This window comes from Vicia villosa, linkage group LG4 (genome assembly GCF_029867415.1).
Source record: "Vicia villosa cultivar HV-30 ecotype Madison, WI linkage group LG4, Vvil1.0, whole genome shotgun sequence".
NCBI classification, from domain to species: Eukaryota; Viridiplantae; Streptophyta; class Magnoliopsida; order Fabales; family Fabaceae; genus Vicia; species Vicia villosa.
The window spans coordinates 69,039,077-69,063,875 of NC_081183.1; positions in this window are offsets into that span (position 1 = coordinate 69,039,077).

The following is a 24,799-nucleotide window of genomic DNA, read 5'->3' on the forward strand; positions in this document are numbered from 1 at the left end:
ATCACAAGAGATTAATGGATAGGGAGCTAGCTCGAACTTGTCATCATTGCATGGGTGATATTTTTGAAATTTCTTCCACACTAAGAAACCAAGTTAACCTCACTAAGCAAGCTCACTCTCTCCAATTGCTCTGAATCTTTTGCCTATAAATAGAAGAGCATACCTCAGTATTAGACACACCAAAGCAACATAAAATCTTGCTTTCTCCTTCTCTCCCTCATACTTAGGTTTTTCAAAGTTTCTTTGGCAAGATGACTCGAATTCTTCAAACCAGAGCTCTTCCTTTGAAAGTAAGTATTCAAACACATCAAAGGGGTTATTTAGAAGTGATTCAAACACCTGGAACACTTCTGTATGTTCGAGCAAGAAGTTCTGGAAAGTTCTAACCCAAGCTAAGCATCTCAACACCTTCCTTGGGGATCACTAAAGCTATTTGGATCACTGCAGCAGCTCGGTAACACACTTTGATCAGAGCCCGATCTTCATTTTTGAGTTAAGCTTCATGAACTTCAAACACCATAAGTCACGCATGATAAATTAAAAATGAAGTTACTAGTTGGTTTATGCACCTTTGAGGATCATTAACCCTCAATCAATTGCATCATATCATACGCATACATCATTTCATTTTAAATTTCAGTTTTAGGGTTTTAGTGTTCATACGTGTGAATTTTAAGTTACACTGAAAATAAATGAAATTAAAGAACACCATCATGATCCTCGTTCAAAAACGAGCAAAATCCATGTTTACATCTTTGGATTTGGTTGAGAAACGAGAGAGTTAGAGATTCAAAAATTTTGAGCTCAAGGTTGAAGATGAAGATGGTGGCACGAAATTTGAATTTCTTGGGTCTTTTTAAAATATAACCAATTCGTTGCGTATGTTAAACAAACTGAGCGCGTAGCTTAGTTGGCCAGGTTTTGTGTGTTGGTCATGAGGGTGTGGGTTCGAACCATGGTGAGGCCAAAACCAAATATTTACCACTTGTTTATTTCATTTTTTTTACAACTTTAACCAATTATTTCAAACATCAAATTAAATCATTTGCACTTTTTTTCACACACTTCTCACTTATTATGTCTATTTTGAGAATATCCAAAAAATCACAAAAAAAATATATTATTTTAATATATTTTAATTAGGTTTAAAATCACATGTTTTTAAGTATGTCGTGATACTTTAACATATAGTTTTTCTTTTGATTTTCAAATCTAATCACTTTGTAAATATTTTGTGATAAAAACGCTAATCATTTAGGTCTTAATTAGGTATAGACTTTGTCTTTACCCTAATTAAGTTGACTTTATGTTAAAATTCAAAACTGTTTTAATCTCCAAATTAAACAAACGATTAAGGTTTTCAAACAACAAAACCTTGCATCATCCAGCAAAACATCTTCAATTGTTTTTCATAAACAGTAAACAATTTCACATGGGCCTCTAATAGATTGTAAAACCCAACACCTTTTCTTTTTCAAAGTTTGTTTTTCAAATCATGTTTAAACAGAAAACTTCTCATCTGTTTTCAAAACTTTCTTCTCGGTATTGAAGGGCATTATTCCCGGTGAAACTCTTCATATACCTATGTGGCCTAGTGTCCATCTTTACTTCTTCTGTTTTAAAAAAAAACATTTCAAAACTATTTCAAATAAACAAATCAACTGTTTTCAATCAAACATTCAATCTGTTTTCAAAACAACAACAACGTCAAATCCATTTCACCTGGGCTCTCCCTGAGTCTAAGACCCAATCCCTTTTGTACATATATCTTTCAAAGGCCCCCTCTTCATCCAGGTTAGGCTCTACAGCTTTCAATTTACAGCTTTCATTTAACTTACTGTCAAATATAAACTGTATATACACTGTTTAGAACTCCGTCTGAGAAAAACCTTAGGACAAATAAACTGTATATATATATATATATATATATATATATATATATATATATATATATATATTATAGGACTATGGCCTAGGATTGAGAATGTCTTCCCGGTGAAGGCTCTTTCCTAATTAGAATTCTTTAGTTCAAACCTCGAGATGAATTATTCCCGGTGAAACATCTTGAAAAAAGCCTTCGAACAAAAATAGGGCACATCTGTAACAGCCCGATTTTTATTAGTATTTATTTTACTATTATTTATTTAATCATTTGGTGTGTTAATTATTTATTTAATTGTTATGTGATATAATGATTAATTTAATTAATTAACATTGTGTGTATTTGTGTTTAACTGGTTAATTGAGATAATAGTTTATTTTATTAATTAATTTGGTGTGTATATTTGTGTCTATTTAATTATTGGTGTTATTTAATTTGAGTGGACTAAATAGAAATAATAAATAGTATGTAATTTTATTGGGCTTATTTATTGATGTTAGGAGTAAATAGGGGGTGTTATATTTAGACCAATTAGTATATGTTAGTAAGGGTTAGAATAAGAGTATACCACATTTCCTATTCATTTTTCCTTTCATTTCAGGGAAAAAGAAGGCTGAGAAATAGAGAAAGAAAAGAAGGAAAAGAAAAAGAGGAAAAGGGGAAGAACAACAAAGGGGAAGCTAGGGTTTGGAGGAGAAATTGAAGAGGTAAGGGGGAGAATCCTTATTATTATGGGTTAGTATGATTGGGTCAATGGGTAGAAACATGTTTAAGTTGAAATCCCTAATTTTTATGGTTTTGAAATTGTTAGGTTTTGATGAGTAACCTTTGAGTTGTGATGATTAATTGTGTTTGGAATTGATATATGGGTGAAATTGAGGGATAGATTGAGAACCCGATTAGATATTTTTTTAATATTGTAGCGTGAAAAACAAATAGAAGTAGTGCTAGGTGCTAAATTATATCTACTGTAGTGATATAATTTACATATGGAAAGAAAATGAAAAGTGGTACTAGTTCCATGTGGTATGTATATTTTACTGTAGCTGCAAGCCTATCTATATACATATATTTAGTTTCTTATATTGTTTCATGTGGGTATGCTAATTTTTTTTTGCCATGTTCTGTAGCGTAAAAAAAAAAAGAAATTAGGCATGTGTGTTGGTAAGGAACTTAAGAATTTAGAATTTTATTTAATTTCAAAACAAAAATATTGTTGCTGCTCAATTTTGATTGAGTTATCGAAATAATACTAGTAGTAATTATAATTTCAATGTGGAAATGTGCTAGCTTTTTGTATGTTATATAATACTTCTGTGCATTTTATCATTTAGTAGGTATTTATTATTACATTACATTCTTTTATTTTAAGTGACAAAAATGGCTAAATTAAAAGGGTTAAAGTTTGCTTTGATGTGCATTTGGCAGCGCAATTCAAAACAGTCTCGTTTGATCGAATAGCCAAATTAAGCGGTATAATTAGTTGTCCGGAATTTGATGAAAATTTACGTGGTAGCTAAGTTTAATTAGTAGATTAACATGGTGGGGTTATTTGGTTGAAAATGTGATATTTACGAACCGACCGAAATAGTGTGGACTTGAATATCTTTTATATTAAATATTGGTTTTGGAATAGAAAATGAATTAGTAACTTGGAACTAATGTAGTGTAATTATTAATTAGTTGATTTACTTAATAGTTAAATTAATTTCAATAAGTGATCTTACCGAGCAGATCAGATGACCAGTAACAATGAAGGCTTGAGGCTCGGGATGATGAAGATGGAAAAAAGGGTTGTACCTGCAAGGCACTCCGATGCCAAAGTAAGTATGTATTCCACAAGGTACAATAAAGTATTAGGGTTTAGTGGTAAGAAAAGGATTACCTTGCCCTCTGTATGTAGAGGGCCATTTATAGGAAGTTTTAACGAGCGGATTGGACTCCTCCTTCTGTGGCGGATATTCAGGAGACACGTGGACTGTTTGTTTACCGGGCACGAGGGGTCCTCGCGGTCGGTCGCTTGGCCCGTTTGCCCCATCTGGTCGGATGGAAACCACCACGTGCGTCCTGAAGCGTATTGGGCCGAAGGCGGGAATGGCCCAATTGAATGGATTGGGCCGGTCCAGAACAGGAGCCCCCCAAGTTGTTGCTTCCGGTCAGAGGAGTGACGACTTATAGGAAGTAGATCCGAGGGTACGTGCCCTGTCTGTCCGAGGGAGTTAGGCCGTTTATTTCCGAGGAGAGGAAGGGTTAGGTCGGGGGTGAAGAAGCGTGTAGTTTACGAAAAGTTGGTGATTGGGAACGTTGCATTTAATGCGAAATGATAGACAATCAATTACCTAGGCAGTAGGGTTAATGATGACCATCCCTCTGCGTCGTCTGGCACGTGCGGCGCGTGTGGGGATGTAAGTAGCCTATAAATAGAGGACGAACCCCATTTTTCCAAACTTTTCAAATTCGTTTGCTTCATTCTCCCTCCGTCGACTCCTTTCTCTTGCAGTTGTGTTTGTTACAGATTCTTCAGTCTCTTCATCAAAGTCGTAACCGTAAGTTTCTGTTTTCTGCCTTTTTATGCTTAGATCTTTATTTAGAATTGACTGCATGTGGTTAGGGTAAGCTTTTACGAAGATTTTTTGATGAACGTAGATGATGAACGTGGTGGCGTACGGTGGAGATAGGAGCTTCCTCCGTCGTACATGAGTGTGCTTTGTTATATTTTAGCTTCTGGATTTCTGTATACTTTTTAGTGTGTTTTTCTTCGTGCTTCAACGTCGTAGTTAGAGGTCCTGCGTTTTTGACCCTTTTCCCGGGCGCGAGTTTCTTTTTGCTTGGTATTTGTGGTTTATGGGGGGAGGCAAGGACGCAGTTCTTCTGGTCTCTGGGCCGTAGGCGTGCCCTTTCACTCTGGACGATGGTGGAAGGGTGGATTTGATTTAACTGTCAAATTCACTGTTTCCCCTGTGTTTCAGGTGAAAACTGGCCGAAGAGATGCGCCCGACGGCATCTGGTTCGTCGTCTTCCACTCCTCCGGCTCGGCAAGAGGTGCCCCAGCGGGTCTGGGTGCACCAGGAGGCACTGGACACAGAGAGTTACTCTGTGGAGGATGACTCTGATATTTTCACCGAGGTGGGTGAAGGGTGGTCGGTTCTGATTCCGGCCGAAGAAGACCGAATCTGTGATGTATATTCCCCTGATTTGATTCCAATGTACAAGGTGGTGTTCTGGGAAATGGGTTTTCGTGCCCCTTTTACCGAGTTCCAGGTGGCGGTTCAACCATTTGGAGGTGGCTCCCAGGCAGCTTCACCCTAATTCCATCGCTTTTATCCGAGCCTTCGAACTGGTTTGTGCCCATTTGAAGATAGCGGCGACGCTTTCTCTGTTTTTCTATATATTCTATGTTCAGCGCACAGAGAGGGAAGGTCGCTTTGGATGGGTATCTCTGAAGCAATCCAGAAATGTTTTCAAGTCTTATTCTGACTCTTTGAAAGGCTATAAGTCCCGCTTTTTCCTCATCCGCCCTCACTCTCGGGAAGCTCGGGAAAGTGTCTTCGACCGCGTGCTGACTTTGGATGTCCATGGTCGTGCGGTGCTCAATGACATTGGGGAGCCAGTCACCTCTCGTCGGTATAAGTTCAGATTTTTCTGGTCGCAGGATCACTTTAGGTATGGGACCGACCAATACATCACCCGGCTTTCGGATTTGGACGAAGATGCCCGAAGAGATTATACTGCTCTTCAGCAGTTCGTGCAGGGTCTTCCGGTTGTTGCCAAAGTGGACCGCTCGGGGGTACCTGTTAATGGCGATGACGGGGAGCCGATCAGAAAGCCTGGGGTGATTAGTATTAAGGTCTTCTGGCTGGGGGTACTGATGAGGGAGCGTTTGCTTATTTGGGTACCACCCCTTTTTGTTATGTTTCGTCTTTTATTTTTAGCTCTGTTGTTTTAGTATTTTCCTCTCTTAGAAGTTTTGTGAGAGGCATGTTTTTTATGCGTTTTTCTTTTTCTTTGCAGAGTCAATGGACCGTGCTCGACATGACCGGATGCTCAGGCAGGCCAGCAAGTTAAAAGGGGTTGTTAAAAAAAGTGTAGGTCCTCGGTTAGCAGCTGTGCAGAGGTCCCCGGTCGCGGGTTTGGGTGCCTCCTCCTCCTCCGCTGGTGTTGCTGGTTCCCCCCTGAGGAATTCTGATCAAGATGAATCTCTGAGGCCGGTTACAGTGCTTCCTTCTCCCCTCCGTCCACAGCTTGATCCAGACGCCTTGGTCCGCCGCAAGCGCCAGAGAACTGAAGTCGTGGATCTTACCCATGAAGAGGCTGTTGATATCTTCACCTTTCCTTCGTGCTTTCTCCAGCCCAGATTCTTCGAAGGCGGTCCCTCCTTGACTATTCCGCGTGCTGAGTCTCTGCATATTGAGGGTCTGGAGCCTTCGGTTCGTCAGAGGTTCCTAGTGCAGGACGCTTCGGCTATGGTCCGGCTTCTGGAGATGGCCACTCTCTATGCCCGCTCGGAGCCTTTGTCGGCAGAGGCGGCGAGGTTGCTTCAGGATCTGGTCAAGATGATGACTTCTGTTGTGGAGGAAAAGGACCGGCTGCTGACGGAGATGGGCGAGGAGTTGGATGTTGTGAAGGCTCGGCTGGGCGAAAAAGAGGGTGCTCTGGTGGACCTGCAAGGTCAGTACACCTTGCTCTCCAGAACTCTGTATGGAGCAATGCTATCCTCCTCGGTTAGAGAGGCCTGTCTTCTCCGTTCTCAGATTCCTGCTGAGGATGAGTCGGAAGAGGAGAGGGCTCTTTTAACCCGGGAAGAACTGATCCAATACATCAGAGTTTTGGGGGGTGATTGTGTGGCTGCCACCGAGGATACCTATAACTCCACTGTGGCCCAACTCAAATTGAAGAATCCGGGGGTGGAGTTGGTGGTTAAAGGTACAGGGCCTTACCATCGGGTAGAGGGCGACCAGATTGTTTCTCCAGCCTTTGGGGAGGAGCCGGTGACCTAGGGAGCCGAGGACGTCCAAGTTGAAGAAGGTGTTTGATGTTTTTCTGTCTAAGTTTGGGGCCTGCGTGCCTGTCATTTTGTAATGTTGCTTTTCTAGGGGGTATGCCCCCCGTTTTGATCATGTATGTACAATTTACCAGCTCGGTCTATATGGCCGTAGTTGGGCACATTTTCGGGCTTTTTGCCCGCTTTTATTTAAATGTACTTAGTTTATAACGCTTTTGTGCTTTTCTTTGGGACTTGTGCACGTGCGTTATGAGTTTTTTGGGAAATGCGTTATCGTTTTCCAATGTCATTATTCCTTAATGGCATATTCGTTTCCCAAGATTATTGTTCCCCTTCTTCCCTTATAAAAGGAGGTCTTATGAACCTCTCTTTCTTCATTTCTTCGCAAGGATGGGTGGAGCTAATAAGAAAAAGGTGTCTTCAACCTCATGTCCCGTGGGGTGAAGAAGGTGAACGAGAAGAAGAAGGCTTCGACTGGCTCTGCTTCTCGTTCTCGTGGCTCTTTGAGTTTGGAAGCTCGTGCTAGGGAGACTGGTTTGAGGATCGTGATTAACACGGATGATTCTGAGACCGAGTGGGACAAAGACTGGAATCAGTACGTTCACTCGGAGGAATTTGCCAATCGGGAGGAATGAAATGTTTTCTTTTCAATTGTTTGTTTTGTAATTTCCCATTAATGGATGAATAAAACACTGTTCCTTTGTGTATTTGTGTTGCATTTTATGAATATTTGCTCGACTTATGATGTGTTGATCGCCTAGTGTTTGGAACTATGGTCGAATGTCGGGGACGTGTGCCCGGCATATGATGAGTCTCGGATTTCGTTGTGTTGAGTTCCGGGGCTCATGGCGTGAACGGTCCCTTCGCGAGCGGGGTGTTCTGCCATCATGGTACTTGTTTACGACTGGGATGCTCGGTATTCGGGCCCCCGAAGGACAAGGAGTCTGTTCAATTAATAGAGCAGGCTTCTGTCATTTTGTTTCATCTATAGGTGCTCGGCGTGTACCAGGCCGTACCTGTGGTTTTAACTATAATATTGTTTAAGCTTTTCGGCGTTCCAGGGTCGAGCGAGCTCTTCTCCTTGCAAATTTTCTAAGTAATATGCCCCGTTTTCTGTCTTTGCCCGGACACGGTAGGGGCCTTCCCAATTCGCGGCCAGTTTTCCTTTTCGGGAATCTTTGTGGTTTCTTTTTAACACTAGGCTGTCTATTTTAAATTCCCGTTTAATAACCTTAGCGTCATGTCTTAGGGCGATTTTTTGTTTAAGCGAAGCTTCGTGTAGAGCGGCTCCAGTGCAAATTTCTTCGACCAGGTCGAGCTCTTCTCTGGTTGCCACGGTATTTCCCTCTGCCTCGAGTGGCTCTTCGATGCGTCTAGAGGGCACATGTATTTCGACGGGGATCACGGCCTCCATTCCGTACGTCAGTCGAAAAGGGGTTTCCCTAGTAGTGGAATGTGGTGTAGTGCGATAGTCCCACAGGACGCTGTGCAGCTCTTCTACCCATCCCCTTTTTATTTCGTCTAGTCTTCTTTTGAGGCCCCTCAAAATCACTCTGTTAGCGGCCTCTGCTCGCCCGTTTGTTTGTGGGTGCTCGACTGACGTGAAATGTTGCTTCGTACCTAATTTCGTGAGGAATTCTTGGAAGCGCCTGTATGTAAACTGGGTGCCGTTGTCGGTGATGATAGCTAATGGTACCCCAAACCGGGCGAGGATGTTTCTTTTGTAGAAGCGGAGTACATTCAAGTATGTGATTTTGGCAAGTGGTTCATCCTCGATCCATTTGGTAAAATAGTCGACCGCGACTATGAGATATTTGTTCTGATTGCTTTCGATCACGAACGGACCGAGGAGATCCATTCCCCACCACGCAAATGGCCAGGGAGATGATAAGGATTTGAGTTCGTTAGGGGGCGTAAGGTGCATGTCACCGAAACGTTGGAATTTGTCGCATCTCTTAACGTATTATTTGGCGTCGTCTTGCATTGTTGGCCAATAGTAACCTCTCGGAGAGCCTTTCGGGCGAGTGATCTTCCTCCTAGATGTTGGGAATTGATTCCCTCGTGTATCTCTCGGAGTATGTGGGGGACCGTGCCCTCGTCTATACATTTGAGGAGAGGTATGGAAAATCCTCGCCGGTATAGGCGATTTTCGATAGTGTCTTCGGATGGTGGAGGCCCCTTTCGGATCGGCGGGCAGGAGGTCACCTGTTAAGTAATTGTACACGGGGGTCATCCAACAGGATGTGTCTCCTATTGCGTTTACGAGTGAGAGGGAGGATGGGATTTCGGTGCTGTGGGTTTTGGTAATATTTCCTGGATTACGGATTTGTTACCTCCCTTCATTCTTGTGCTCGCTAGTTTTGATAGGACGTCTGCTCGAGCGTTGTGTTCCCTTGGGATGTATTTTACTTTGGCGCTCCTGAATCGGGTCAGTCTTTCTTTTACGAGGGCTAGGTATTCGGCGAGAGCTTCACTTTTGACCTGATATTCGCCCGAGATGTGTGACGTGACCAATTGAGAGTCGGTAAATACCTCAATTTCCTCGGCTTCCAAGTCGTTTGCGAGGCGCAACCCAGCTAGCAGGGCCTCAAATTCTACTTGGTTCCTTCTCCACTTTCAAGAATGATCCCTGCCCCGCTGTCGGTCGAGCTTGAAGCGCCGTCCATATATAAGGTCCATCTTTGGGCGTTGTTGTTTGTTGTTTCGGGGAAGGCTATTTCGGCTACGAAGTCCGCCAAGGCCTGTGCTTTAAGGGATTTTCTTCCCTCGTATTTGATGTCGAACTCCGCAAGTTCCAATGACCACCAGAGCATTCTCCCGGCCATGTCAGGGCGTGCGAGCAATTGTTTCACGGGTTGCTCGGTTCGCACGACTACGGTATGTGCTAGGAAATAGTGTCTGAGTCTTCGTGCCGCGGTTATTAACGCGAGTCCGACCTTTTCGATCTGTTGATATCTGATCTCGGGCCCTGAAGTGCTTTGCTTGTGAAGTAAACGGGTTTCTGGCCTTCTGAGGTTTCTCGTATAGAGGCCGTGCTAACGGCCTCGGGGGCTACGGCGAGGTAGAGATATAAGATTTCTCCAGCTTCCGGTCTAGATAAAACTGGTGGGCTGGATAATGCCCGTTTGAGATAGGAGAGGGCGCGTTCGCACTCCTCTGTCCATTCGAATATGGTTTCTTTGTGGAGGAGTTTGAAGAGTGGCAGGGCATGCTGCGCGGATTTTGCCACGAATCTGGATAGTGAGGTGAGCATGCCGTTCAAGGTTTGGATTGATTTTTTCGAATTTGGAGTGGGAAAGTCTGAGAAAGCCCTGCACTTATCCGGGTTGGCTTCGATTCCTCTTTCTGTTAAGTAGAAGCCGAGGAATTTTCCAGCTCGGACGCCGAATGTGCATTTTTTCGGGTTGAATCTCATTTTACACTTTCGGGCTTGCTCGAAAACCCTTTTAAGGTGAGCGGCGTGATCGGTTTCCTGTTGGGATTTGACGATCATATCGTCCATATAGACTTCAAGAATATCACCTATCTTTGCTTGAAAGACTTTGTTCATCATGCGCTGGTACGTCGCACCAGCGTTCTTCAGACCGAAGGGCATTACGTTGTAGTAATAGTTGCCCGATTCGGTCATGAAGGCCATATATTTCTTGTCAGTTTTAGCCATGGGTATTTGATTGTACCCGGAATATGCGTCCATGAATGAAAGTAATTTAAAACCGGCGGAATTATCAACTAGTTTATCTATGTTAGGGAGAGGATAAGCATATTTTGGGCAAGCCTTATTAAGATCGGTGTAGTCAGTGCACATGCGCCATTTTCCATTTGATTTTTTGACAAGTACAACATTGGAGAGCCAAGTAGTGTACTTGGCCTCGGATATAAACCTGGCCTTTAGGAGGTCTTTTACAGCTAGTTCGGCCGCAGCCGTTTTTTCTGGTGAATGCTTTCTTCTCCTCTGAGCGACGGCCTTGCAGGTTGGGTCAATGGTCAGGTGATGGCAAACTACCTCTGGGTCGAGGCCGAGCATTTCCGCAGCGCTCCAGGCGAATAGGTCGGCATTCTCACGGAGGCAAGCTTTGAGTTGCCTTTTGGCCAGGTCTGGTAGGTTTGATCCGATCTTGACTCCCCTGGTCGGATCTTCTCTGAGGGCTACGAGCTCAAATTCTCCGTCCAGAATTGGCCGAAGGATCCCTTCTGATGTGCCTGAGTTGATGCTCGGCTGGGTTCTCCCAGAAAAAGACTGTCGAGGTCGACAGTGTCGATGCGGGACATAGACTTGTTGGTTTCTAGAGCAGTGCTAGTTGCTTTCTTTTCTTGGGCCGGTGTTTTGATCGCGCTCAGGCCCTTGGCGGAGGCTTCGAAACACCTTCTGGCTGCTTCGATGTCACCGTGGAGTGTCGCTACTTGTCCTCTATTCGTATAGTATTTGAGCTTGAGGTGTAGGGTTGAGGGAACCGCGATTAATTCGGCCGGAGTGGGGCGTCCGAGGATGCATTGGTATATTGATGGGCAGTCGATGACCAGAAATTGGACTTTCACTGCCCTGGCGGTCTCTGCTGACCCGATCGAAACTATGAGTTCCACGAATCCCCACGGCTTGGTTACTGTGCCATTGAATCCTTGTAGGTCCGATCCTACGTATGGGGTAAAGTGACTGTGGTTCAGCTGCAACGTCTTGAACAATTGGGAGTACATGATATCCACTGAACTTCCCTGGCCGGCCAATATGCGTCGCATTAGGTGCTCCTTTGGGCAACTCTTCTTTATAGAAAGATATTGAGGAGGGACTGCCTTTGGCATGGTCGGAGATCGAGGCCATGCTCGTACTGGCCGATATTAGCTCGTCGAACTTGCGTTTCACGGATCCGACGGTCAATTTGCTGAAACCCCCGCCCGATATAACCATCGCGGACGGGAACTTTTCCCATGTGCAATGGGAGGAATAAGCGGTTGTTGCGTTGGCCCAGTCAGGGAGGTAAAAATCTTCCGGCCTGGTAACGCTCATGGCCACTTGCGTGGAGGGTGTATCCTCCGCCGGCTTTTCCTCGGTGACTGGCTTAGCTTCTTTAGCGGCCTCCTGTTTCTTCGCATATTGCTTTAGATGTCTCTCTCTGATTAATATCTCTGTGGCATCCTTAAGGTGGATGCAATCTTCAGTGTTGTGCCTGTGGCCTTTGTGGAAACGGAAGAATTTCGATTTATCCACGTTTGGCCGGGCGGGCAAGCTCTTAGGGAACCAGACCTTGCCCGTCTGAAACTCGGCGTTTGCGCATTCGTTCAAGATGCGCTCCCTTGAAGCGTTCAGCGGGGTGTACTCTCGGAATTTCCCTGCAGGGGCTTTGTAGTCCTTGGGGTCCCGAGTTAAATCCTCCTTCTTTTTGTCAGTTCCTCGACGAGACTCATCTTGGTGTGCATTTTTACTGCTCTCTTCGTTCCTGGAATTGCGGACGGCGTGGGCTGCTTCTTTCTCCTCATACTGTATGTAGGCTTGGGCTTTGAAGAAGAATTCGTCAAGAGTGGCCGGAGTTTCAATTCTGACGGCTTTAGTGAAGTCTGAGCGTAGGCGGAGACCGCGCTCGAGCAAGAACTTCTTCATATGGGCAGTGGTGGATACCTGCACGGCTTCCTTATTGAATCTTTCTATGTATGCCCGTAGGGACTCGTCCTTTCCTTGTATAATGGCTTCCAAGAAGGCTTCTGACTTCAGGTGTCTTCGGGAGGCCGTGAAATGTCTGGAAAAAAGTTTTTCGAGCACCCTCCATGATGTGATGGACTCGTCTGGCAAACTTTTATACCAGGTCATGACTCCTTTTCGCAGGGTGGTCGGGAAGAGACAACATTTAATGGCGCCGGGCACTCCTCTGTAGTCGAGAAGAAGGGCGTCGATGTTCTCAATGTGCTCGTCTGGATCTGTGGTCCCGTCGTATGTCCCTAACAAAGGGGGTTTTTCGAGACCGATTGGTAGGGGAGCATCTAGAATCGCCTGGGATAGAGGACCATGGCGCTCTTCTTCGTCGTCGCTGGCGGAGGGAGAAAAAGATCGACCCTGGCTGCGCCTGCGTCGCCTCCGGTTGTCGTCGTGTTTACCCGGGAGTGATCTAGACCTCCTTCTTGGCCGGGGGGACTGCGAGCGATGACGGGAATGCTGATCGCTCGATCGTTTCTTGGAAGATGGGTCCCCATTCTTCTTGGGGGAAGGGGACCCTGGACATTTATTGGTGACCCCTTCGCGTCGAGAACGGATTTTGTGATCGGGGGATTTTTTGAACGGCGCTTCTGTTCGAGGGCCCTGATTCGGCTACTTTGCTGTTGCAGGAGCGCATTGGTCTGGGCCAGAGCGGCTAGAACAACGTTTAGTGTCTGGTCCGGGGGAGTCTGCCCTTTTGAGAGGAAAGGGTTGCCCAGATTTTCTTTGTGGTTGTCCTTTCCGCTTGTATCTCCGAAGCTATGAGATTGATCATCTTGGAGATCTTTAGGGGAAGGAGATGATGTGACACTGTCTCGAGGAATGGTGTTTCTGGATGGAGGAACGATAGAGATGTCGTTCTTCTTGAGGATTACAGCGTCTAATGACGAGGGATCTTCGTTATTGCCGGCCATGAGTAATGATTTGGTTAGAGCTTTGGTTCCTGGGTTCTTGCAGGATGCAAGAATGGATCAAGAAGGTGCAAGAAAGAGGAACGGGGGAGCTAGAGTTTCCCACAGACGGCGCCACTGATCTTAGCGAGCAGATCAGATGACCAGCAACAATGAAGGCTTGAGGGTCGGGATGATGAAGATGGAAAAAAGGGTTGTACATGCAAGGCACTCCGATGCCAAAGTAAGTATGTATTCCACAAGGTACAACAAAGTATTAGGGTTTAGTGGTAAGAAAAGGATTACCTTGCCCTCTGTATGTAGAGGGCCATTTATAGGAAGTTTTAACGAGCGGATTGGACTCCTCTTCTATGGCGGATATTCAGGAGACGCGTGGAATGTTTGTTTACCGGGCACGAGGGGTCCTCGCAGTCGGTCGCTTGGCTCGTTTGCCTCGTCTGGTCGGATGGAAACCACCACGTGCATCCTGAAGCGTATTGGGCCGAAGGAGGGAATGGCCCAATTGAATGGATTGGGCTGGTCCAGAATAATAAGTATAATAGATTGGAATATAATAGATATTGAATTGATTATTTGTTTGTCGGTACCTTACGGTGTTTCGAAAAGTTGACCGTAATTGTATTTTTGGCTAAACACTAATGAATTGATACTTGATTTGAAGTATATTCTTATATTTGTTGGCAAATATGAATTAACATGAGATAGTATGACTTACTAGTGTTAATTGCTTGTTGTGAACCGTAATTGAATATTATTTCTATTATGTGAATTGATATCAATGTGTTGTGAATGTTGTGTACAATTTGATATATAATTCATAGAGTTGAATTATTGTTGATATGCGGTAAGTTAAGATTGATGAGATAATCTTAATTGCATAGTTGGTTGGTTATTGTACATTCATTCATGGCATTGTCGACTTTATTGTGGAAGCGGTGAAACTATGGGTTCACATGATATTAGACGGTGATCCTTGAATGGAAATAAACGTAGATTACGTTGATCCGTAATTGGAAACATGCATAGTGGCTTTGATCTTGTCCGGATCGGAAGCGGCTTGGATTCTAGAGTGAATTCGGAAAGCGGTAAACTATATGTTTACATTTGGTGGCTTCGATCTTGTCCAGATTCGAAGCGTGGCTAGATTCTATATGAATCGGAAGCGGTGGAACTTTAGGTCCACATTGGGTACCACATGCATTGAGTCACATGTCTTGCATTGAATCACATGTCTTGCATTGAGTCACATTAGAGTTATGTGATAATTGATTATGTGCATTTGATGTTGTTGTGATATGTGTATGAGTTTGATAATTGAAATGGGTGATGTTTGAATACATAATTGGTTAAATGTGTGAATATGTGATAATTATGGTTATGTGCATAATTGAAAATATAGTATTGAAATTGGAATATTATACTTGTTGTATGATTAATATATGTGAATATATTGATTAGAATTAATTTACATGATTAGGAAAGGTGAAATGTATTCCTATAATTGTCGATTTTAACCATTGTATCCTTTTTATACTTTCTTCATAATGATCCGTATTCTCACCCTTCTGTTTTAATGTTGCCCTTGGTTGGTGACGTGCAGGTTCTGGCGTTTAGTAGCTCGTGCGAGACTTAGCCGGAGATTTCCTCCAAGTTGTTGGAGATTAGGTAGTGAGTCGATGCTCTAGTCATGTAACACTGGGTAGACTAGGCATGTTGAACTCATGTTTCTATTTGGTTATGTATTATGTTATAACTTGTGAACCTGTTTATTTGGCTACTTGTCGTTTGAGAGGCTTATGTCAAAATTATGAATATTATAATTATGGTTTATTTTATGTTGAGATTCTTATTGAGATATGATCATGGTATGGGACATGAATCATTTTATGAAATACATGAGTATTTTTAGTACTTTCCGTTGTGAATGCATATTCTGTGTGAATTGTAATTAAATGTTTAGGTGTTATTTGGAATGATCAGGTGTATTGTATATTGTAGATAAATGTTGTCGGTTTTTAAAAGCTTTTAGTTTTTGAAAACATCGATGTGACACCCTTTTGAATTATATGCATGCTGATTCTCTGATTATATGCTTATTTATTTTGGGGTATAAAGGGGTGTTACAACATCCACCCAAGAGGAATTATTTCCGGTGAAACCTCTTACCCATTTGCTTAGAGCCAAAATAAGTTCAAAACCAACATAGCTTTCTCTTGTGCTATAACAAGGACCCTCGATGACCCTCGGTTAGCCTCCTCTTGGGCTTACAATACAAGGATCCATGGGCTTCTTAAAAGCATATTCACAGCTTTCTCTTGAGCTTGTATACAAGGACCCATCAGGTTTCTTATAAACATAGGAACGGGTCTTTAGTCACCTTTTAGCCTACCCTGGTGAGATTCTTCTATTCTTCAAACCAGGCTTAAGCTAAGAATGTCTCAATCTCAATATTGAGTCCACCTTTTGGAATGAGAGACATGGACAGTCTCTGTCACCCATATCTTCAATCTCCAGTATGTCTTCTCCTTAGTAGAGTCTAGATTCCACATCTGGAATTTCCTCAATCAGAGTCAGCCTTAATCTTGGGCTTTAAACAAGAAGTCAAAATCATCCTTTTAAATCCAAAATTCCCTAGAAAGGGTTAGCTTCCAAACCATTCCTTCAAATCACAAAATTCCCTGGAAAGGGTTAGCTTCCAAACCACTCCTTCAAATCACAAAATTCCCTGGAAATGGTTAGCCTCCAAAATCAATCCTTCATTTTATAAAATTCCCTAGAAAGGGTTAGCTTCCAAATCATCCTTCATTCAAACCTTCAAAACTCCCCGGTAAAATAAACCCTGGGTCAGTCTCAATCATTCAATCAAAAACCCCAGTAAGGCCAACCTTCAAACCTGGGTCTTTCATCCATCAATCCCTGCTTAATCAAAGCAAATTCCTCAGTAGGGTCAACCTTCAATCTCTGAACAACAGAGTAACCCTCAGTAGAGTTAGCCTCAACCTTGGGCTTTGTACAAGGCATATATTCTCCTTTGAGTCAAAAGATCCCAAACTGGTAGATCTTCCCCCACTCATAGTTAGCATCAACCTTAGGCTTTGTACAAGGCAGATAATAGAGTCTCCACAATGGATTTTTTCCCCACTAAGTCAGCCACAACCTTGGGCTTTGTACAAGGCATAAAGTAGAGTCATCCATAGTCTCCAAAATCTATTTTCTCAGCAGTCAACCACAACCTTTGGCTTCATAAAAGGCAGAAAACAATGTCTCCCTAGATAGAGTCAGCCACAATTCTGGGCTTTATACAGAACACTAAAATAAACCTTTCTTTCAAATAAAACAAACACTCTCTAACTAGAGTCAGCCTTAATTTTGGGCTTCATACAGAACACAAATTCCTTCAGTCAAAGTCAATTCCTAGTGGAGTCATCTTCCAGAGTCAATAAAAACTCTTTTGAGCCTCAAGCTTGGGCCTCATACAAGCCAGTCAAAATTCAAATCTTTCATACAGTAGATAGACATGATTTATCTCTATAGAGAGATATTTCTCCTATTTCACCACATTCAAAATTATAAACATTTTCATTTCAATTTCAAACATTCTCCCATTTAGGATTCTAAAAGGCATGCTCTGAGGCACACACATCCAGACTTGTTCCCTTTCCCTAAACTGGTTAAGAATCTATCTTTCATTCAAGAGACCGCGACTGGCATACTTGCACACACAGAAGTAAGGTCCCTCTCTTATGAAATGAACCCAGCCTTTCTGTCACTTCAAATGTTTGTGGTGGAATAGTAGAAATACCTCTCTATAAAGATGACTTCATGTCTCTTTCCTATAGACAGAGATTTAATTCAAGCTTCAACCTTGAACTTCAAATAAGGCACCCAAAAAATCAATTCATTTCCCTAATTAGTTCCTCGAACTACAAAAAGCTCTGACTTCCATTAGGGATATGTAGGCATGAGATTCACAAGGAATCTCGGCGAGCTAATCAAAAAACCAAAAATAGTCAGTTCATCTGTCTTTCAATTCAATTTTCTCTCCTAACACAAAGGAGAAACTTTCCCAATATATTAGCAAACACAAACACATAGACACAGAGAAGGTTCCCATAGAGTACTACGGATATGTAGGGTGCTTAAAATCTTCCCTATGTATAACCGACCTCCCGGACTCCAGAACATCTAATTAGGTGAAATCCCCACACCTAGAAAACTCTTAGGGTTTATTTGAGATCTTTTTCCCCTTCCTCCTCGTAGGATAATTAAAAAGTTCGTATTCTATCGTAGGAAGAACTGAAATAAAATTCATCCCACAAGGGCGCCTCTCTCCTTCCAAATTTGCCGTGAAGGGTCCGGCGTGCCGTCCTCCCAAGTGAAATGGGGAGGTAAAAAAATGACACCATAACGATGACGTGGTATGTGTGTGTCTCATGCATTGCATAATTAATGTAGACGATTGTTGTTGTGAAGGATCAACATTATGAAGTTAGTCGTCGCCTTCATTTGGCATTACGAAGTTAGCCATTACCCATAGATGGCATTTACGAAGATTTTGATACCACATGCATGATGTTATGTCAGTAACATTACATTGCATTTTGATTTGTTTGATGATGAAGCAATGATGTTGGATTATATAACCAATATGTGTCTATGATGAATGGTGATGATGTAGGAGATGTTTATGTAATCAAATATGAAACATGGCTATAAATTGTCAAACTTAGAATCTGACTTGAGGTATCTGTCATATGCTTATAATTATTCCCTTTATTATATTGTTGTTGATATCTCACTCCTTCTGTTTGAATGTTGCCTCTACGTGGTAACATACAGGTGATCTGCAGTAGGCGAGGTTAGACGTCGTTCGTGTCGAGTCAGTGTCATGCTTTGATACGTAACATCGGGGAGGGATGAATGCTTATTTGGAAATCCTAAGCGTCACAATTATTGTATTTGGAAATATGTTAATTTATGAGAAGTAAAATTTCATATATTTTGAATGATCAAGTATTTATCTATAATTGATGATAAAACATTGTTTTATTTTTGCAGATGAAGTTCGACATTCCTGAGAGAGGAAAAAAAGCAGTATATTCTCGAATAAATGATGATTGGAGATGCCACAAATACTCTATCAAGAAATATTATTTTCTAAAGTACTATAACATGAAGGATAGATTAAAGCACCGTCCAAAGAGCATATCTAAAGATCATTTCAAGAAATTGTTAGTATATTGGAAAGATGATAATATTCAAGTAAGTTATTTATTTTGCTCAATAGTTATTTTACTTCTTAGTGTTTAGTGCATGTTGATATCATAGTAGATTTATCGAAACAATCGTGAGCCCCTAGATGTGATTTTGTGAAACTAAATAGAATAAAATAATAGTCAATTAAAGTATTCTCTGGTTTTAAAGGGTTATTCTGTTACAAAAGAAATGGGAGGGACGTGAGTATTCATTCAGAATTTTTTTTAGAAATTGTAAGGTGATTTTAAGTGATTATTCGGTGTATTGAAAAATCATGTAAGTGAAAGTCCTTATCAAATATTTGTTCATCGCGCATAGCAATTACCTTGTCATCCATTGCATTAATTTCTGTTCAGCTTATGTTATTGTTTTTTCATCATTGATCTCATTGGGATCAAACATGTATATGTTTTTCATGTTGGCTGCATTTGTGGTAAAACATACCTGAGTGTGTAATATCTTGAATGATGTCATGACATGTTTTATATTGTGTTATGCAGGTTGCATATGTGTTAAGTTAATACAGGTTCTGTTAGTGAATGTCATGATCGATGTCATGACATCCTTGTCTGACAGCAGGAGCTGTTATATTTTATTAATTGTGTTTCCTGATTTCTCTCAATCTACAACTTAGGAAACCTTTTATTGTGTGCTGAATATTTCATCCAGAAGATCTCGCTGACAACACATTTTGTAACAACCAGATGACATGTAAATTATGTTAACTTGGTTAACCCTAATTTGTTTCTACAAAAGCCCAAGGCCCAAGAGCTGCATATAAGAATACTGCAATCCTAATTTGGAACGCAGAGATAGAAAATTGTCAATTGTGAAGAACCATAGTTTTGTAGCTGTCTCTTGTACTCCAAGCAATTGTCTCTTGATGATTGCATTGGAATAGGTTGTGTTTGTTAATTGTCACTCTAAGCTTTTAAGCACGAGTATGTGTCTATTGATTGAAGCTTTTAAGCAAATCAAGGTGTGTTTTTGAAGTGTGTCTTCTCTCTAAATTTGTTTAATGTTTATTTGTAATCACTGCTGTGATTGAGGGGGAGTGTGTGGAGATACTCGGGTTTAGGAATAGATTGGATTTACATTGGGTAGGTTTTAAGTGAGGAGTTGTAAACAGGGGAGTTTAACTCCGAATTAATTCTGCTTATATTGGATTCCCTCCCTAGCTTGGTAGCCCCCAGAGTAGGTTGTTTGAACCGAACTGGATAAACAATTTTGTGTGATCTTTATTGTTTTTATGTGTTTCTGTTTTAACGTTTTATGCTGTGTAATTGTGGATGTCATAACATCCAGTAAGACATCAAGCGTGAGTTACTAGAATTTTCAAAACATGTAACTGTCATACCCCAAAATATGCCCTATTGCTATTACATTTTATTAACTGGGACGTAGCACAAATTCTACAAGGGGTGTATATCAAACTAGTGGGCTTGACATCTTGATTGGCAAGCCCATTTCAAAAGAGTAACCATTCTCTAAATTGTCCAATTCAAAAGATAGGAGTATACATTAAGTAAAAGTGTGTATTTAATTGGGCTTATTATTCATAAGAATATGAGGCCCAATTTTAGGATTCAAAATTATTTTTAAACTTGGGTTTTATAAACTTCCTCAGTTTATATACAATATTTTGGATTTTGTAATTATTTGTTTCTATCAAAAGAATAATAGTTTACTCTTAAACTATTTTAATAAATAGAAAATATTTGTCTATGCTTCGTACACTTTCAATTGGCTTTTTATTACAAATAAATAACATAGCACAATTGGTAAGGAAGCAAGACTTGCAAATAAGAAGTCGTGGGTTCGAATCCCATGAGTGACATTTTCACACTTTTTCTCCTATTGGATATGGGTTATTTCTTTTTTGGGATTTTAACCTAAATTTCTCATTATAAATAGGACCTTCGCTTCTCTCTTCGAGGGTTTGTCTTATTCGAGGGTTTGTCTTAGGGTTGTCTTGAACAACCCTAACCCGCCGTTGTCGATTAACTGACAACGAACGACAAACCCTTTCCCCCTTTCAAACGCAACCTTCAAACCACTCAAACCCAAACGTTTCGGCCGATGATTACCTATGAGGCCTCCCCCAAAAAAGGATTTCTGGCCATTGTTGTCTCGATCTGACAATGGCCAGCTCCCCTAAAAAAGGGTTTCTGGCCATTGTTGTCTCGATCTGACAATGGCCGGCTCCCCTAAAAAAGGGGTTTCTGGCCATTGTTGTCTCGATATGACAATGGTCTATTTTTATTTTCACTATACATGGCTTTTGGCCTTTGATCATTGTTGTCTCGATATGACAATGACTCTGTCAAAACCCTTGAGTTTACCTTTTTGGCCAATGATTAAACCTTTTGGTATGAGGCCACCCTTTTATTTAAAAAGGTTTTTTTATTATCGTTCCTCTTTTTTGGCCAATGATGATGCATTGAGGTCACTATTTTATTCTTGCTATGTTTTACTTTTATTCTTGCTATATGTTTTGTCTTAGCCATGGTCATTGTTGTCTCGATCTGACAATGACCCCATGAAAACCTTTGAGGTTTTGCCCTTTTGGCCAAAGGCATATTATTTTTAATTTATTAGTCAACAATTGTCAAAACCTTTTTATAAAACCTAAAGGCTAAATGGGTCCCCTTGAGTACAAGGGAGGCAAAGGGTGCCTAACACCTTACCTTTGCCTAATTAACCTACTTACCCAAAATCTCTCTTTTTTAAGGGTTTCTCACTTGCCCAAATAAAGTGGATGGCGACTCGTTTAAATGTAAATTTTAAGGCAGGTTGCTACAGCTGGCGACTCTGCTGGGACTATATTTTAAATTGAGGTTTACACTAATTTGACCTTTAGGTTTTGAGTTTTTTTATTTTTGATTATTGTCTATTTAACAATTTGTACATATATATTTTTGATATAACCGTTTGTATTCTTTCATCTAATAGTTAATATATTTTATGTCTTATATGTATATGTCAATTTAACGTTGTTATTTAACATATCATTATCATTATTTTTATGATATTTAATTTAATCAAAATTATAGACGTACTCAAATATATATATGGTCTATTGTTATTATATATGGTCCGTTTTTATTGCATAAATTTAAGAAAGGATAGTAATGCTTCTACCAATAAATATAATGGATTCTTATTCCATTTAAATAATGAATTACTAAATGAATTTTGATGATTTGTTTAATACTTTCAAAACTTGGTTTTTCTTTTCAAAAATATTTTATTATATTTCTGTTTTATATTGTAACCTCTAATTCACCAAAAAAAAATCACCTTCAATGATCCATACAAACCATTAACAACAATAACACATACAATACATTACCAATTTGTTTTGCAGGGAATTTTAGAAGACGTAAGCAAAAGAAACACTGTCAGAAGAAAGTAGAGGAAGAGCTATTCCAACGTTGTAAAATCACCTTCACAACCGATCTGTAACTAACAACAGCGGAACCTCATCCAATCATAGTTCGTCGGAACAACCATGGTGGCCACTCCCTGATGCAAATAGATCCGGCAAATACGGAAAAGCGCACAATAACTCCACCGCAACACAACTGGTTCAAATCACAAATATGCACTAACGACGCTGGTTCTGCAATAACTTCAGGCTTTTATTTCTTCGAAGAATCCGTTCCCTCGAATTCAATCGATCGAACCTGCAGATCTCATGGCTAAGCTTTCTCCGACACTGCTCATACGATGTCGAACAACAATAACAACAACAACAACAACAACATAACTACCGCACCAGAGCAAATCACGTCATTGCTACAAGTCGTACTCTTTCCTTCCTTCAATTCATGCTGATTGTTGTGGTTTGTCTCGACCAATTGTTAGAAATGGTGGAGTGGTATTCTTGATTTGATTGTGTGTTGTTATGGCTTTTATGATAAACTTTTTTAGATGATGGACCGACACAGTGTATTTTCATGGATAAGAAAATGAAAACAGGTTGCTAGTAAGAGAAGAAGAAAAAATCAATTCTCTTCCTTCAAAAAAATTTGCCATTAAATTATTTAGTAAAAAAAATACCAAGAAATAATATTTGTATATATTCAATCTATTTTCATAATAATTTTATTTTTGTGTGCAAATAATACGATGGGTGAGTTTCAAATTCGCTACATCTTCGAATTGTTCGACTCTTGATGTCGTATCAATCAATTATTCAAAACAAGATAATTTAAATTCATGCGAATTGGTTTATGCCTAGAGCAATAATCAAACGTTATCGCTAAAAATATGGTAAGTAAGTCGAATTTCTTCGCCTCGAGCGAATTAATTCTAATAAGGATAACTCTTTTTTTAATCGATCCCCCGAACTACGAGACTCTGATTTCTCTCATCTTTTGATGGAGATGCGTAGGCACATGGTAGCGAAACCAAGGCGAGTCACCTAATAAACAAACCTGAGTCAAATTTCTTCGCCTCGAACGAATTAATTCTGATAAAGATCAAGATTCTTTATCAAGACTCAATCAACTCACCTACCCTTTAGTCTTAGCATTTTCAATTTTGTTTGATGTTTCTATTATCTTTTTCTATGGATATTTATACATTTATTTCGTTATTTCTGTTCTATATATATAATCATCATTTTATTATACTTGTTGATGGGATTATATATGTATATGTTATAAACCTTAAGTGTGGGAATTATCATTAAGACCAGAGGAGACTTGCATCGCCTACGAGTCTTAGTGATAATTCCACTCAGAGTGGGTTAAATACCCGGATATGTCCGAGACGAGGCTTGACTTTGTCGAGGGCAGGACTTGGTATTTAGCTGATCTCTCTGGGAACCTACCCCTAAAACTCGAACCTCATGGGTAAACGATCCTTCTAAAATCCAAAGAGACAAAAAGTCTCGGAGGCTACGAGGGATCCCATGAGACCCTTTTAGAACCACCTATGGGAAGGGTAGACTACCTTACGCCGTCATATTGAATCTACGAACCTAGGACTTTATGATTTATGTTTTTCTTGTTACCATAAATGTGTTTCAATGCTTTACCAACCCTTTCCCTAGCCTGTAGGGTTTTCTTTTCAGAAGAGCGTGTTCTTCCCACGAAGGACACTTTCATTAACGCACGTCGATTGGCCTCTCGATGGCCATGAGATATAGTGATTGTCTTGAACGGTCACCATGTGCCCGCTCCCACGCACTCCCTAGCCTGTTGGGATTTTCTTTTTATGTCTTTTTATTTTTATAACGACGTGTCCTTCCCACGAAGGACATCTTCATTAATGCACGTCAATTGGCCTCTAGATGGCCATGAGATCTGGTGACTGTCTTGAACGGTCACCATGTGCCCACCCCCACGCACTCCCTGGCCTGTAGGGATTTTCTTTTTATGTCTTTGTATTTTTATAACGACGTGTCCTTCCCACGAAGGACATCTTCGTTAATGCACATCAATTGGCCTCTAGATGGCCATGAGATCTAGTGACTGACTTGAACGGTCACCATGTGTCTGCTCCCGCGCATCCCTTAGCTTGTAAGGTTTTGGATTTCGGTTTATACATCTTTTATCCCTAGCCTGTAGGGATTCCACTTCGTCCGACATTGTCCTTAGATAGGTTGTGTTCTTCATAAGGAACCTTCCCACAAAGGACATATTTCATTAACGCACGTCGATTGGCCTCTCGATGGCCATGAGATCTAGTGATTGTCTTGAACGGTCACCTTGTGTCCGATCCCACACACTCCCTAGCCTGTAGGGATTTTCTTTTTAAGTCTTTCTATTTTTAGAACGACGTGTCCTTCCCACGATGGACATCTCCGTTAATGCACGTCAATTGGCCTCTAGATGGCCATGAGATCTGGTGACTGTCTTGAACGGTCACCATGTGCCTGCTCCCGCGTATCCCCTAGCTTGTAGGGTTTTGGATTTTGGTTTATACATCTTTCATCTCTAGTCTGTAGGGATTCCACTTCGTCCGACATTGTCCTTAGATAGGTTGTGTTCTTCATAAGGAACCTTCCCATGAAGGACATCTATATTAATGCACGTCGATTGGCCTCTAGATGGCCA